The sequence below is a fragment of the Pygoscelis adeliae genome, unplaced genomic scaffold (assembly GCF_000699105.1).
Source record: "Pygoscelis adeliae isolate BGI_AS28 unplaced genomic scaffold, ASM69910v1 Scaffold138, whole genome shotgun sequence".
Lineage (NCBI taxonomy): Eukaryota > Metazoa > Chordata > Aves > Sphenisciformes > Spheniscidae > Pygoscelis > Pygoscelis adeliae.
In genome coordinates this window covers 338,871-354,970 of record NW_008825265.1, presented here as the reverse complement: position 1 = coordinate 354,970, position 16,100 = coordinate 338,871, and positions in this window count along the sequence as shown.

The following is a 16,100-nucleotide window of genomic DNA, read 5'->3' as shown; positions in this document are numbered from 1 at the left end:
AGTTTTCCTAATGTTAATAAAGAATATAATATTAACCTCCCTCTACTGTTTCAAAATTGCAAAATGATTAACTGGAATGGAAGAGTAACACAAGACTAATTCTCCATTTATCATGGCCAGGTCATAAAATGCTGGTCATACCCGTGACAGGTTCACTTCAGGGCTTAGCCCAAAAGAGGTTACTGACTTGGGAAAAGGGCACTGCTGACACTGCTGGAAGCCAGATTTTTGACTGTGTATTTTATGGAAAAGAGGATATTCTCTCAATGTTAGTGGCATAGAAGAAAAAAGGAAGATAAAGATTTTCAATTTTAAAAAGCTGGCTAAGATCATGTAGCTTTTATAATCCGTGATTGCCATTCATGGTATTTGTGAAAAATTAATTCCTAGATAGTAAGAGGTTGACCAACACAAACAAGTCTTTTCAGAGCAACAAATAAAGGTGATGAATGAGATCTATGAAAGTTTGCTTGGAGAGTTCAGATATGTCAATGAGAATTCAATGTGTTTACAATAGCCACAGAAAGCCATCTCAAGTATAATTGTTGCATCTCAGCAGAAATGCAACATGACCATAAACAGCACAACTGTTTTTATCCCACCCATATATAGCACATGTTTCTGACACGTTAATATACAGATTGCAAGTGGGAGTTTCCAGGTCCAAAGCTAGTTTTGTCATTGAGTGGCATGTCCCTTAAGTCCACTTTCAACACACCTACTTTTAGCCACTTAGTGGAGGGGCTTAAGTTAGAAACCTAGTCATCCTAAACTCTGTCTACAGGCTATGGAAAGAGATAGCGGTAGAGGGCTGATTAGATTTTACTGCAGCTGAATTACATTTAGTGAATGCCTGCTCAGTAATTCAGACTGAAGCTATCTGCATATTAGCAGTTCAAATGTTTGAATGGCATTTGGAACAAACACATTCCATCTAATCATTAAACGAGCTGTATACTTCTCTCCCCTAATTCAATCTTCTCATTAGCTGTTTCTGTGAAAAGCAACTTGGTGGCCTTTTAATTATCATTCCTTCTGTATTTAGTATCTTTTTAAAGAGATAATTCTTCCTCTTTTCTCCTCCTGTTTCCTCAAGTGGCAAATAAGTAATATCTATTCTCTAGGAGACTAGCACAACAGAGTTGGGTTTTTTTGATAACTACAGGTGCTTGAGCAGCTTGTCCACCTAATGGTTTAGCATACTTTAAAAATACCCATAACTCCCAAATACTTTGAATGGTGTTCAAGGATTTTCTATTCTCACAGTCAAAACCTCTGCTCCATCCCACGTGCTATTTAGTAAGAGGAAGCCTGGGAAGGTATCATCATTTATCAATTTTACTCCAAAAAGCAAAATCTCTGACAAAGAACTTGTTGACAGTTACAGTTAAGCAATTTTACAGGATGACACAGCAAGTCTTGGAAAACAGTAATATGAAAAATAAGGGCATTTATTGCCTTTTCCATTTCAACCATCTCCAATTTAAAAATATGAATACAGGAAGCTATCTAGTCAGTGTATATAATGTAATGATACATTTTCTGAGCCAAATATAGCTGACTAAATAAAGGCAAAAACATGGAGTGCAACTGCAAAAACAGAACCAAGCAAATGTGAAAAAACAACCAACAAACCCAAACCTAGTTGAATTTTAAACGTTTAGATATAATTATCTTCTGATTGCTAAGTTACAATACATCAATACATATTTATTTCAAAAAAATTGTTTCAGAAAAAAAGCTTATCTCCTGGGACAAAAATCATATTCCTACAGCTTCAGGTCTACATGCCATCATAGCTGCTCAGCAAATCTACCTACAGGGCCTTCCTCATTACCAGTTTCTGCATTCTAGGAACATCATACATAAAAGACACCAGGTATTTACTTTGTATATTAATGAATCTGTCATACATGTGATATACTAGCTTTTATTTGGCAAAAAAAAAAAAGTCAGGCAACTTGTTTTTTATTACATCCTATGAGAATCTGAGAGGCAACTCCGCAGTAAGTCTTGCAGGAGACCTTTTTACCTGCGCAGGGCCTCACAACATTTATTGGAATTTATTGCAGATGTATATAGATACTACATTATAAACATTTCAGAAGAGGTACTATATTTTCTTACTTGCATTGTGAAAAGATAACAAACCTTTTGGGGGTGAAGTAATATATAAATGAATAAATTAATGAACAAAAATATATTTCATGCAAATATAAAATGGAATGATATTTCAGTTCTCCCATTAAATCTTTTACTACTTGCCATTCACTAGGATAGAATTGTCTTTGTAGAATATCTAAGACACAGATCAGAAGCAAGCAAATACATGCTTCCCTCATTTATAATATTTTTGAGGAGCCAGTTAAGTCCAGTGAAGCCCTTTAATTAACAATGATGCACAAATAGTGCAAGATTACAGGAATCTTTCTTCTTTGCTTTAGAAGGCTTGTTTTATGCTCAGCAAATCAGAATCTCTAGATTCATTTAAAACCAAACTGGGACCCTGCTACCATTATCTTTCTTCTAATTGTCATCTTCACTACTCATATTTCAGTGACATATGTCATGGACCATAACACCATTACAGAAAACACTGCATGAAAACAGAAAAAAACCAATAGAAACTTTGCAGTCCAAGAAAATCCCATAGAGCAGGGGGCTTCATATAGAATTAAACCATCCTGAAAGGATACCTGTGATGTATGGAAAGTAGTAAGTGAGTAAATACACATTTTGGTCCATAGACTGAGAAATGAACATATTCTTATTCACTCTTATGATATGTACATACTCTTTCGTGCACTGCTGATAGAAATTCATGGAGAACTAGAAGAATGCAAGGAATTTATGCAAAAAACCCACACCTATGCCACCTCAAATCATGAATCTTATTTCAACACTAGGGAACATGTGTGCTAATATGTCATGCATGCAGCAAAGCCAGCAGTTAATACTCAGCACAGGGCATAACAGGAGCGAGAAGGTGACCAGAGTATCTGCAGGAAGAGAACTAAAGCCACATTTTTCCTCATTTTAAATGGAGGAGGAGAATTGAATTCAAGGAACTTATTCTGTCCCTGGCAATTATTTGCACTAGGAAAATACTAGACAGTTGCTTTCCCAAATAATCAGTCTTAAGCATGTGGTTGCATGTATGACTGCACTGGAGCACTCCTGGTTGAATGACTAAAGGGACCTTGACCTCCTCCCACCTCATATTTTGGAGCTGCAGAAAGGGGCATCCTCCATAATGCTCTATTATAAATGGGGCAGATTGAGATGCAACAATTGAATGGTAAGGCACAATCAGTCACAGCTGCAGATCTCACTCAGACTGCCATAAATATGACATCAAACCATCTCAAAAAAACTGCGATCATGCTTACCAGATGTTAACAACATCCATTTTATTTAGTTTTGCCTTCTGCACAGTGAAAAATATTGTAATTTTGTAGGAATTACTGTCAAACTCACGGCTCTAATTACATTCTGCCATTTTAAAGTGTTTGTATATGCATTTAATGCTTCCAAAGATGTCACCCTGAATACTGAAATTCTCTGTTCATTCACAGAAGAGATACAGTATTAACAGCCAACACAACAGCACCTTAATGTAGGACGAATCACTAAGGAAAGTAAGGTTCAAGCTATTGTTTTTTGAAGTTAAAATCTGAGGCACACTTATGCAGTTACATTTGTAGTGCTGCAAAATACCCATCTTCTTCCTTTTACTCTCCTTCATGCAGCATGAAGAATTCTGATGGAGCCAAAATACATGTTGAAGAACTGCTGATTTTAGACTGAGCTTCAGACTCTTCCCTCATGTCTTTATTTTGGTCACCATAAAAGTGAAGCAAACAAAAGGACAAAAATAATTTGATCCTCTTACTGTCTAACTTCTCCTCTTGTTCTTTGAAGTGCCAGAGTAGAGTAAGTTCAGTACTTGGTTACTGTATTTTACGATCCATATTGCAATTTATATACTCTCATCTAAAAAAAATTTCATCTTGAACAACAGTTGGAGCAAAACACATCCTTATCTTGTGACAAGTTGAAACTGGAGCATACAAAGCATTCCATACTGATAAAGCAGTATGTCTTCAACAAGCATGTTGTAGTTATAAAAGCTCAATCATATGATTGACTATATTAAAAAAGTAATATATTCAAACATATTTAAAGCCTCACTACCTAGCATATCTCCTGGAAACATCACAAAACCCACACTTTGTAAGGCGCTCTGAAACAGGGTAAAGTGATATATTTTGGCAGTCATGAGGAATACGTGCTTTGGAAAATTTGGGTAAACTATGGATTTGTTTAAGAATCTCTATCAGTCTTCAGTGGATTGGTGAGGAGCTTTGCTACCACTTAATATCCTTCATGAAGATCTCTTCCCTCTTGCACCCCACTCCCATTTCCAGAAAGGGGCTGACTGCATTGACAAACCAACTCTATGAAAATCTTAAAATCACTACATTCCCGATTCCCACATTCAGTCTGATGGCTCTTCTAATTTCACCTTTTGAGAAAGTACAATATTAAACATTCTGAAGGTTAATTTTTTCCACTCTTTCAAATATTAGGGTGAGGGCTTAAATAAGGGGATACAGCTTCAAGTTAAGTAAAGGCTGTCCTTAGCTGTTACTAATTTACAGTACTTGACTTTGGTTATGTACAAGTCAGATAAATGAGAGCATATGTTTAGCTAACAGATGATACATTACAGGACTGTTTGCTTTAATTTATCATCAATCATATGGAGCACTTTTATAACAAGTTTATTTTAGCATTATTCCATTCCAAATTCTTCACTCGAATCTCTTTTTCCCCTTGTGGCTCCATCTGCTGATTGGAAAAATGTTACAAGGTACCATGGTAACGCTTGCTATGCTATAAGACATATTGAAGAAAGTTTTCAGACTCCTCAGGCCTAACTAAAACATACAAAAATGCACAATAATGTCAGAGAAACAGTCCAGAGATACTATTTTAGGAGATTTCATAGATTTGTCATTTATAAGTATTTTACATTAAAAAATTATAATACACAGACAGTGGAAAAAGTGTCTGCCCCTAATAAAAGGCAATTTGGTTTTCACAGATGCAACATATTTGCTGTTTAAAATACACTTCAAGTGCTCTCAAAGTGTGAACTGGCAATTTTGAAGTCTAAACTTCACTGCTCAGCATCCAACTACTGATGTCAATGATCAATGTCATTAAAAGGCAAGCGATACGCATAAGGACTAACTTGGAGGGACAATGGGTTAACTTTCCTAGGCCTCCTCTCCAGTCAGTAGAAAACTCTTTTACAGGAAAATTCAGAGCACAGACTAATTTTGTCTTTATAACAGTCCACCTCTGTCACCAAAGAGACCTAGATGACCAGCTATACTAAGTTTAGACTGCTCTTGTGCCCTTAAAAATCAAACTAGCCCTATCTTCACTGAGGGCTCCCTTGCAGCAGCACAGATTACTAGGTGACACCAAGCAGGAGAAAACAGAGCATGATCAAGCCAGAGCATTCATCCCTTTATGAAGCCTTTTATCTCACAAGAAAAAACACACATCTAGATCCATACTGTGCCTGTGTATTTCTGCCAACTGAAGCCCATGGAGAAAGAACTCCATCTCCTGCTTTCAGGCTGGATAACAAGTCTGAGTTTACCCTTTATTATTTAATCTTCTTTCTGTTGCAAACCCACCCCACATATGATAATCATATATAATAGTAATAATGGACTGGTGTCATCGGAATTTTTCCAAAGGATGGGGACTTGTTTCAGATTTGTTTTGCCATTATGCTTACGTACAACATGCTAGACCTGACAACACAAGGTCTTTGAAATCCATTTCTATCTGTCAAGACCCAAACTCCAAGTATAACACCGTGTACCCAAAACATAATATTTTTTGTAAGCAGTTTTTGTAACACTGAACCAAAAAAACTGTGACTCAGGTAACAATTAGTTTACCCAGTATCCTGAGACACACCCTCCTTACTCCCAATTTTGTTTCTGGTATCTTCCCAAAACAGATTTGTAAGTCTAAAACCCAAGTACATTCTCAAAGTTTTATGCATTTTATGGCTTTTTTAAACACTACTGTTCCAGGTTCATAACCTAACCATACTGCAGATGCAAACCAAGGGCAGTGACAATATTTATTGCAGTCCTTTCTAAAGACAGCTGTAGGCTTTGATACTAAAGTTATACTCTGTTGGAAAGCTACACATACCAAAGACCTATCAACGGTCTTAACATAGAAATTTGTAAGGCAAGTTATCTCAGCTGAGGAGGCTGAAAGGGGTAGCTCTGACCACGTTTGGATGAGTATAGCAACTGTGTCTTGCAGATTACAGTTCAGTAAAGATGTGGCTGCAAGCCATTTCCATCACCCACCACAGTTTCCACAGGAAATAAATTGTGGCACATTCTGGCCAGTTCTTGGTCTGTGCAGTACAAGGGACAGAGAGCTGAGGATGCATTCTGGCAGGCATATCCAACGGGCATAGATGTATGTACAGTGCCACAGTGCAGATTCAGTCAAAAATGTGAATCAAGCTTGCACATCCCCACTGCTCCCCCTGCCAAATGCTGGCACTGCAGTGGTTATGTTATCAAACACCCTGTTCCAGAACACACGTAAACATATGAATTAACAATATTTTTCTGTCTTCACAAAGAATCAAGCTAGTGTTTTCCATAGCCTTTACTGTTTCATCTAAAACAGTAAAAAAAAACCAGCATGGCCAGCAGTAAGTTTAGGGAATTTCACAAAAAAAAATTAAGAGACCATTCATAAAGTCTCAGCTACCAGCAGTATTTTGAGATACAGTGCATCATACAACCTCTGGCCTGAGGCTGAGGATGGGGAGAGTCACACAGACTCCAGCTCTGTGCTGTAGGGCAGGTAGGCTGAGAGGGACCAGTGAGTCAGGAGCGGCAGTGCTGCGCTGCAAAGGCAGGTGACTCCAGCATCACAGCGGGGAGGGTGAGCTGGAAAAAGGGTTTGGGGGAGAGGGGAAACTGAAATCCTGCTAGCTCCCTCTGTAAGCTGGCACATAGTATTGGCAGGGTTTGAATTTACAGTAAAAGACAAAAAAGGAGGTATAATAGACATGACAGTTTCAAGACACAGCTGAAAAATTTTGGTGTCGGGGAAAAGCAAGGACTAACAGCTTCCTAAGGGAAGGGCTGCTGGCAGCCCAGTCTGACCACACAGCCAGCGGGTCCAGGCTCCCTGGCCAGGCACAGGCATGCCTGTGACACAGTGGGGACTGTAGCTTGGGCCGGACCCAGATACCCAGCTGCAAGCAGCTCCTGCAGGCTGGAGTCAACCCTGGCACGGCCTCCCCGTAGCACTGCCTAGGAGCCCTCCCCGTAGCACTGCCTAGGAGCCTCTTCCCACCATCACCAGGGGGAAGGGGCCGCCCTGGGCTGCACTGGCTCTGTGCTGGCCCTGGTCCCCGCAGCCAACTCCACCCGGGGGCGGGGGGCATGCTCCCAGTGCACTTAAACTGAGCTGAAGGTATCAGAAGATACAACAATATAAGAGAATGATTTCCAAGTCTGCTGTCAGTCCACATTTTGGACCTCTGATGCAAAGATTATACACCAAAATAAAAGTTTAAAAAAATTATTTTCCAGAAAGGTAGCCCCAAGACCTAACAGTTTGAGCCTGCCTGCCTCTGTTGCAATGATGGTAAGTTACCATGGGAAGAATAGCAAGATGCAGGAGCTGCACTAACAGACTAAGCCAGCAGAAGCTTGAAGTTTGGTGTGTTCCAGCATGAGAAAAAGCTCATAACATGCATCTAATTTTCAACAGTGGAATAAGATGTAAAAAATATCTGACAACTATTATGAAACAGAACATTTGCTGGCAGTCACTTACATCCTAGTCCAAAATCTGCTGAGATGACCAAAGACTTTTCACCGATTTCAGTGGACCCTCAAACAAGTCCATAAGAATGGTTAACAGGTGGGAAGGGAAAATCCCATTTTTAGCACATCTGCAAGCTGGTAAAACAGGACCTGGCTCAGTATCCATGACAACACTGCTGATGTGCTGCTAAAAACAAGTAAAGGCATTAAGTTTTAATACCCATAAAGCCTGAATCAGTTTGCCTGTGTTTCTCTTCTATGAATTTGCTGAACTTTTTCTTTTTTTTAAAAAAGTAAGTCTGTATATACATGTATGTAATGATGTAAGATTCAAGTATGGCCAAGCAAGACTTTAGTCAACGATATTCTTAGGATAACTGAAAAAAGGCGTGTTCTCCCATGTTCCTGTAACTGGAATAGTTTAGGGCAGAGGCAATCCCTTTCATTAGATAAAGGGATACAGCTGGAAAAAAAGGACAAGGTTTCAAACTGAGCATATTTCCAACATACACCAGTTTTAGAAGTGAAGTCATCTGAAGAAGTTCTTTTTTGTATGATTTGCAACATGGCCCCGTGAACAGCAACAGCGGGGTAAATGCAATGCTGAGGTGAGTTTGACGAATGTTTTCAGTCTGAGTGGTAGGAAGGATGGAAAAATTTATTTCCAGGTAGAATCTTCCTCCCATCCATGTTATAACTATTAAATTATTTTCTGTATAGATACTGCATGGTAATGTATAATGGGAGAGTTTAACTGGTGGATATTTTTCTTTAGATGAATGACTAAAAACCTGATTGTTAGGAAGACGTGGGTTAAGCACTAAGAAACTAAAAATATGTATACTTAATTGTGAACGAAAAAAAAAGGTTTACCTGCCAAGACAAATTCAAAGTTCTGTGTATCCCCTGCAACAGATGACTGTTCTAGTACCTAAAATAAAGAAAGAAGGGAATAATCAGCAACACTGAAAGTTGAGACATATAAGCAGAGATTAAAAAAAAGATAGAATTAGCTGGCAAAATACAGGATTCAAAATCATGGGAAAGAATTCAAATAGCTATTCAGTGCAAGGAAAATATTTGGAAATAAGCAGAACTGAAAATGACCACTGGAGAACAACAAATCAAGTGGGTTTCCATGAAATAAGGCAACAGACTTAGTGAAGTTCTGGGATAATACATACTCACAGGTGCAGAAAGCACAGTCATAAACCCACATATGACTGGCAAAATCACTCCAGGAACAGTGTATTTTGTTCAGCACATGTTTATCCCACGGAAGAGTGGTAAATAGTGCTGTGAACTCAAGCAAGATGGAAATACTGAATATAAACCGTTTATTTTTTCAGGGATATGACAATAATCTACATATCCAAGAAAGATTATAAGAAAACAAGGACAAAGGAAAAATTCAGGCTGAGGAAAATACGAAAAGATTAGAATACATAAGCAGAATTCATTGTTCCCAAAGTTTTTGAAAACTAAGTTCTGTTTAACTGCAATGAAAGACTTGGTTCAAAATGCCAGGAGAAACTGACACCAATTAAATGCGTCGCATTTGATCCCACCTCTGCTAAGTAGCCCAAAAAGGCCACAGCCCTGGCCCTGACTCATCGCTGAGGCTTTGGTGTCACCCGCAGAACAGAGGAGGGAGGGGAAAATCTGTCAGATGTGTGGGTGGCTCCTCAAAATGGGGAAACCCTACTGCCTGACAGGACAACTTCTTAGATTTTTACAGTAAGGGGTTGGAAAATCTGGTCCTTTATGTTTATTCTGTGACATTTAGATCCTCCTACCTTCCAAACGTTTGTAAATGTTCCCACACTGTGACACAGGTATTAATCACAAGAGTGTTATTCTTTGAGATGAAAATGTAAGTGCTCTCTGCCCATTATCTGCAAAAATTCTTTTATCATCCACTCTTCTTCAAATGGTTAGCACCCCAATTAACACTGTCTTAGCCAAAAACTACAAGTACTGGGTTTCAAAGACCAGCTTGTCATTTAACATGAAATCAGTAAGCCCTCCAGTGGCTATTTTAAACCTTACATTGTTAAAATAAGCATAAGAAAAATTATTTGTATATATGTGGTTTATTCAGATTCCATTAAATTTCATTTGAATTCAGTCATCTTCCACTACTTTAATTAAACAACATTTTGTAGCAACCTATTAAAAGGCTTTATAATACTTGCAAACATATGTATTTTCAGCTCACATACATTTGCTTTCCCTCCTGGGTATGTACAAAATTTACAAGTGATTCATTTTAAACATTTGAGTAACTTCACAGAAATCAATGAGGAATATTTACCTAAGGGGAGGGGAGAAAAAAAAAGTCTATGCATTGGGCTCAAATTCAAAATCCTAGCCCATAATCCTCTAGTATATAAATCCTACTTCTGGAAACTACGAACATCTGGGGCAATGAATAAATCATTCACAGGTTCTTCCAATACAAACCCCAGGATGTGGCAGATTTAACATGTTTGTTCTCATACAGGAACTTGTTCAGCCATAGAACTCCTTGCAACAAGATACTGTGGAGACAGGATGTTCAGCCCAAATGTTGTGGTTTAACCCCAGCGAAGGGTTCAAGATAATGACAGATTTGATTGGAATGTGCTAGATTGAATTTGTAGCTGTTATTGCTGTTTAGCTATTAATGGGCAGGCTCCTGTGCTTGCCATGGGCTTGCTTGCCTCACTGTATATTAGAGTCTAGTGCTCGTTAGTGGCTGCATTTTGCTTTTGCAGCTTGCTCTACTGCTGTACTGCTTATCATCTTACTCTGCTGCGCTTGGGAACATTTTGATAACAGCAATGGCGATGCGCCTGGGCTGGCAGATGGCCAGGGCATCGCTGCTGTTTCTGTGTCAAAGGGACTGTGACCTGTGGATGAATCCACGCGGGAGCAGGACACCCCGAAGTGCCTGTGGCCATGAATAAGCCCAGGCGAGAGCAGGTACATCTTGAAGGGACATCTGTGGTACATCTGTGGCTGTGGTTATGTCTGTGCCACAGCAGGTGTACCTCTGAAGGGATTGTGGCCCAAGGATAAGTCCATGCTGGAGAAGGTACACCTCGAAGCATCTGTGGCTGTGAATAAGTCCATGCTGCAGCAGGTACACCTTGAAGCATCAGCGGCTGTGCATGAAGTCATGCTGGAGCACCTCAAAGCGTGTGGACATGGATAAGCCCACGACAGAGCAGGTACTCCCCTACCACAATACCAAATTAGTAGTTTATTCTCTCTCCTAACCTTCTACCCAGTGACAGCCCACTCAACCCACCTCTGCCTTCTCCAGAAAAATGTTGAGGATATGATTTTATTCCTTCCAAATATCTTTCTAAATCTCTCTAGAAATGCTGTTAACTATGTGATATATACACATTTATATAAACATACACAAACACAAACCACACACACACAAAACCTACAGTGTATATAACAAGCAATATATTTGGTACAGCAGAAATGAAAGGCTATGTAAATATTAATTTTAGCCTGTGTTATTAAAAAAAAAATCTCAAATATTCTGCTATGCCACAACATTTTCAAACAGGAAACTCATAAATTTTCCTTTCAGGTTGTTCAAGGGCTTTAAATGTTTCTTAGTATACCTTTCTATATCCTGAAACTGAAAATAGACAAGGAAAAATCTATTACTATAAAACTACTTACTTTTAAAAGTTTATAACTAGAATGATGCCAAATTTAAAAAAGCACACTGATTTTAAACAAAGAGTATGAAAATAAGCAGTTTCTCTTTAAACTTCAATGTCATATTACAGGAGTCAGGTAGTTATATTTGTTTACCAAAACTTAGAGTCTGGTTCAAGGTGAAGTCCTCCCCAGAGTGTTAGAAAATGAATAGCTGCACAGCACAGAGAAAGTTTCCTGTCAATCTATGAACAAGTGAAACTACCGCAGTCAACACATGCACAGTGATCGCACATGTGATTACTCAATATTCAGCAACACACAGAAGGAAGCCCTGCAGACCACCTTTGCTACTGTGCTGGTTTTGGCTGGGATAGAGTTAATTTTCTTCATAGTAGCTAGTATGGGGCTATGTTTTGGATTTGTGCTAGAAACACTGTTGATAATACAGGGATGTTTTCATTATTCTGAGCAGTGCTGACACAGAGTCAAGGCCTTTTCTGCTTCTCACACCACCCCACCAGCGAATAGGCTGGGGCTGTGCAAGAAGTTGGGAGGGGACACAGCTGGGACAGCTGACCCCAATTGACCAAAGGGATATTCCATACCCTATGACCTCGCGTTCCGCATATAAAGCTGGGGGAAGAAGAAGGAAGGGGGGGATGTTCGGAGTGATGGCGTTTGTCTTCCCAAGTAACCGTTACATGGAGCCCTGCTTTCCTGGAGATGGCTGAACACCTGCCTGCCGTTGGGAAGTAGGGAGTGAATTCCTTGTTTTGCTTTGCTTGTGTGCGCAGCTTTTGCTTTCCCTATTAAACTGTCTTTATCTCAACCCACGAGTTTTCTCATTTTTACTCTTCTGATTCTCCCCCCATCCCACCAGGGGGGGGTGGGGGGGTGGTACTGAGCGAGTGGAGGTATGGTGCTTAGCTGCTGGCTGGGGTTAAACCACGACACCAAAGATGACTGGAAAATTCATGAAACAAAAATCCACCTGGGCCTGTTATTTGCAAAGAAATCCCTCATCAGTAATCCCTAGAGTCTAGAGTAACGTGGGAACGTATCATCACATACTTCTCCAACGCTTACACTCTTCCATTATGGAAGGCATCCATTATAGAAAGCTGCAGAGATACATTGGCTAAAAGGACCTTTTCTTAGGTCTAGCACTGACATTTTTAAGTTTAAATAAAACCTTTACTCAAACTATTTAACCATTGTGTTAAAAACATCCAGTAACTGAAGAACTCTAAGATTCCACTGCAGATTTTTTGCCATTGGTCCACTTTGAAATACTGCCATAGTTGCACAGCCTACAGGAAAAATCTGAGCAGGATTGTGCCTCATTTGACAGCATCTTCTTGTACTTGATTCTCCAGTCATTATATGGTATCATCCTGAATTTATTATATGAGCACTGGTTGCTATGGAAATCATCATCTGCTAAATTCAGCATTATTGATTTTGTTTAACATGGGAATACTTCAGTGTGGTTCCTTTTCAGATCTGAGCTGTAGTTTTTAGACAAGGTTCTGATCACTCCTTTCACAGGAAAATCCATAGAAAGAGCATTAGAGAGAATTAAATCTCAATGAAACAACACAGATCAACACTAGCCTCCAAGCTCGGCAAGGATCTGAATGGATTGCAGACATTCTGTATCTCTACCCCCACCCTGCAAGCTGGGCTCTTCTATGACTTGGGAGTAATTTATTCAAGAACACCTTCAAAACATTCACAGTTCTTGAACCAGCACAGGTACTGGAAGGAGCATGCATCATAATTGGCTCTATTTCTCAAGTCAACTTACCCTCTCTCAGATGGAAATCCTCAGTAATTCAGCTAGATTATTTTCAACACTTAGACTAGCTTATTTACAGACAGCTAAACCATCAAAACATAGCATCATTCTTCAGTCTCTCCAAGATCTGGTTCACATTTTTTGTGAACTGAAAAACAAAACAAAAATAATCCATTTTCTTCATTAACTGAGGGGAGGTTAATCAGCACACAAACAACGCCATGCTTATGAAACTGTTTTTCAAATTGAGTAAGGCAATAAATCCAAATTTAAGTATCTAAATTGAGGTAAACTAATTCTGAAGATCAAGTCTGCAAAGACAAATATTGTTAATATTACACATACGAGTAGCCTGATTAAGTCTGTAGGATCAGTGCCTTTAGAATTACTGGGGTAGTGAAATACTAGGCAAATACCATATAAAGCCAGAAAATAAATTGTCAAATAAAAAGTTAGTTTACTGAATATCAGAACTAAGTGAGACTGATTTTCTACCAACTCACGGTTTGTGAATGATTACTGCCTCAGAAGGTATGTGCACCAAAGGCTGAAGGACATTTACCACTAAGGCATTTACATAAAGCCTTTTTTCCCATGTACATTCTTTAGTGTGTAGTAAGGACTATAACGTCATCCCCCATCAGAGTGCTTCTGCTCTATCTGGCCACCTGTTATCACGAACCCTGCAATAATTTATTTATCAACACTTCTGTTAAGTTTGACCAAACCAGCCAATAGGTTCAAAAGCTAATTGAAGATCAAAACCAACGGAAAGTACAATTGTTTAAGCCTTGTTTCCACAGGAAACATTAAAAATATAAAAGCACAGGTAACGGTTCATCAATATTTGTTATGAATGTGATTCACACTCAAATTATTCACAAATTATTAACTATGTATATGATTATGACTCATGAAGACAGTACAAAAGGTTCCTTGACTGTGATCTTGCTGTTCTATTCAGGAAAATACATTCAAGTATCTGACATTAGTGTTTTATAAGGACATGTTTGAAAACAGAACTGCAGTAAAAGTACATGTAACTTAAATTTTTCAAATACCTCATAGAACTGAACAGAAAAAGCTGTAGAGAATTATAATCAGAAATTGCTATGCACACCACAGATGGGAAACTTTGCATCTTCCCCTTCTGTCAAAAAGCATGAAAAATATTTTTATCCACTATAACTTACATCCTGAATTCTGTATGTGCAGTAGTCAGGTGCATATGGGTACTTCATTATGATAGCTTTTTATTTATCATAGCCCACAAAATTCTGTGCATGGCCTTGGTCACAAGCAACAGGTTACACAAAGGATTTAAATCTGCTCCTGTCTAGATATATGAAATCATCCAAAAAAACCATGTTCATAGTCCATCTTTAGTCCTGAAGAAGCTCTATACTGACTACAGTCATACTGTTCTTATACAGAACGCAGATTACTGCTGCTCAAAATCATACATGCCTGCATAACAGCTACAGAAGACAGAGAGAGCAGCTCAGGAATATTCTCTTCATGTTTTTGCCATTTTATCTTGTGTGTCAGCAGCAAGAGCTAATCGGACAGGGCTTTGAGCAGGAGCATGCTTTCTAGCTGAGCAGCTCACACGTTTCTCCTAACAGACCTATGCCGCTGAGGCTATGAGGAACCCTTTTCAGCCTGTACTGTGGCAAATTTCTTTGATATATGCTTCAACACATGTCTTCAACATGCTGAGGCATGAATGTATGGTAAGAGCTAGTCAGCAGCTTTTCTCTTTAATAAGTGTAGGTACTTGTGGTTTCATTCACTTCTGACCTGGATCAGAAGCTTCAGAGTCAGGATGTGGATCCACCACCTAATAACCCTAATTCCAGAAACTAACTTCTTTGAGTATGAAAATGTATTACAATTCAAATTAAAAGGTCATTCTAGAGCATTGGAGGAAAAAAAAAAACACACTTCTGTTCTACAGCTCAATACTGACAAAAGTTACAATGGGGAAGGCAAAACTGACACAACCACAGAAAGCAGGCCTCAAAGAAATCTCTGATCAGAGACAGGATCAGTTGAACCTAAAACATTCCTGCAAGATGTGTTTTTTTATAAAATGTTCTAGATAATTAAATTAGGTACTGGTAGAAAAGTTTTCTAAAGTCTAGCCCAAAGCTGCATTGACAAAGTTTAAGCATTTTTGCTCTCTCCACACTGGATACAGAACAGTTTATTCCCTTCTTTGCAGTGTGACTGTCACAGCCTTTGTGTATAACAATATTCTGAAGAACATACTGAAGAGCCCTTTTTCACACAGTATCACACAGCGTGGCTGAGGTTGAAAGGGACCTCTGGAGGTCATCTGGTCTGACATCCCTGCTCAAACGGGGCCACCTAGGGCCCGTTGCCCAGGACCACGTCTAGATGGCTTTGGAAGATCTCCAGCAGCTCTCTGGGCAACCTCTGCCAGTGCCCTATTACCTTCACAGTAAAAAAGTGTTTCCTGACGTTCAGGAGGAACATCTCATGTTTCAGTTTGTGCCCACTGCCTCTGGTCCTGTCGCTGGGCACCACTGAAAAGAGCCTGGCTCTGCCTTCTTTGCACCCTGTCTTCAGGTTTTTATATACATTGATACGGTCCCCCCTGAGCCTCCTCTAGGCTGAACAGTCCCAGCTCTCTCAGTCTTTCCTCATAGGAGAAATGCTCCAGTCCCTTCATCATCTTTGTGGCCCTGCATTGGACTCTCTCCAGTAGCTCCCTCTCTCTC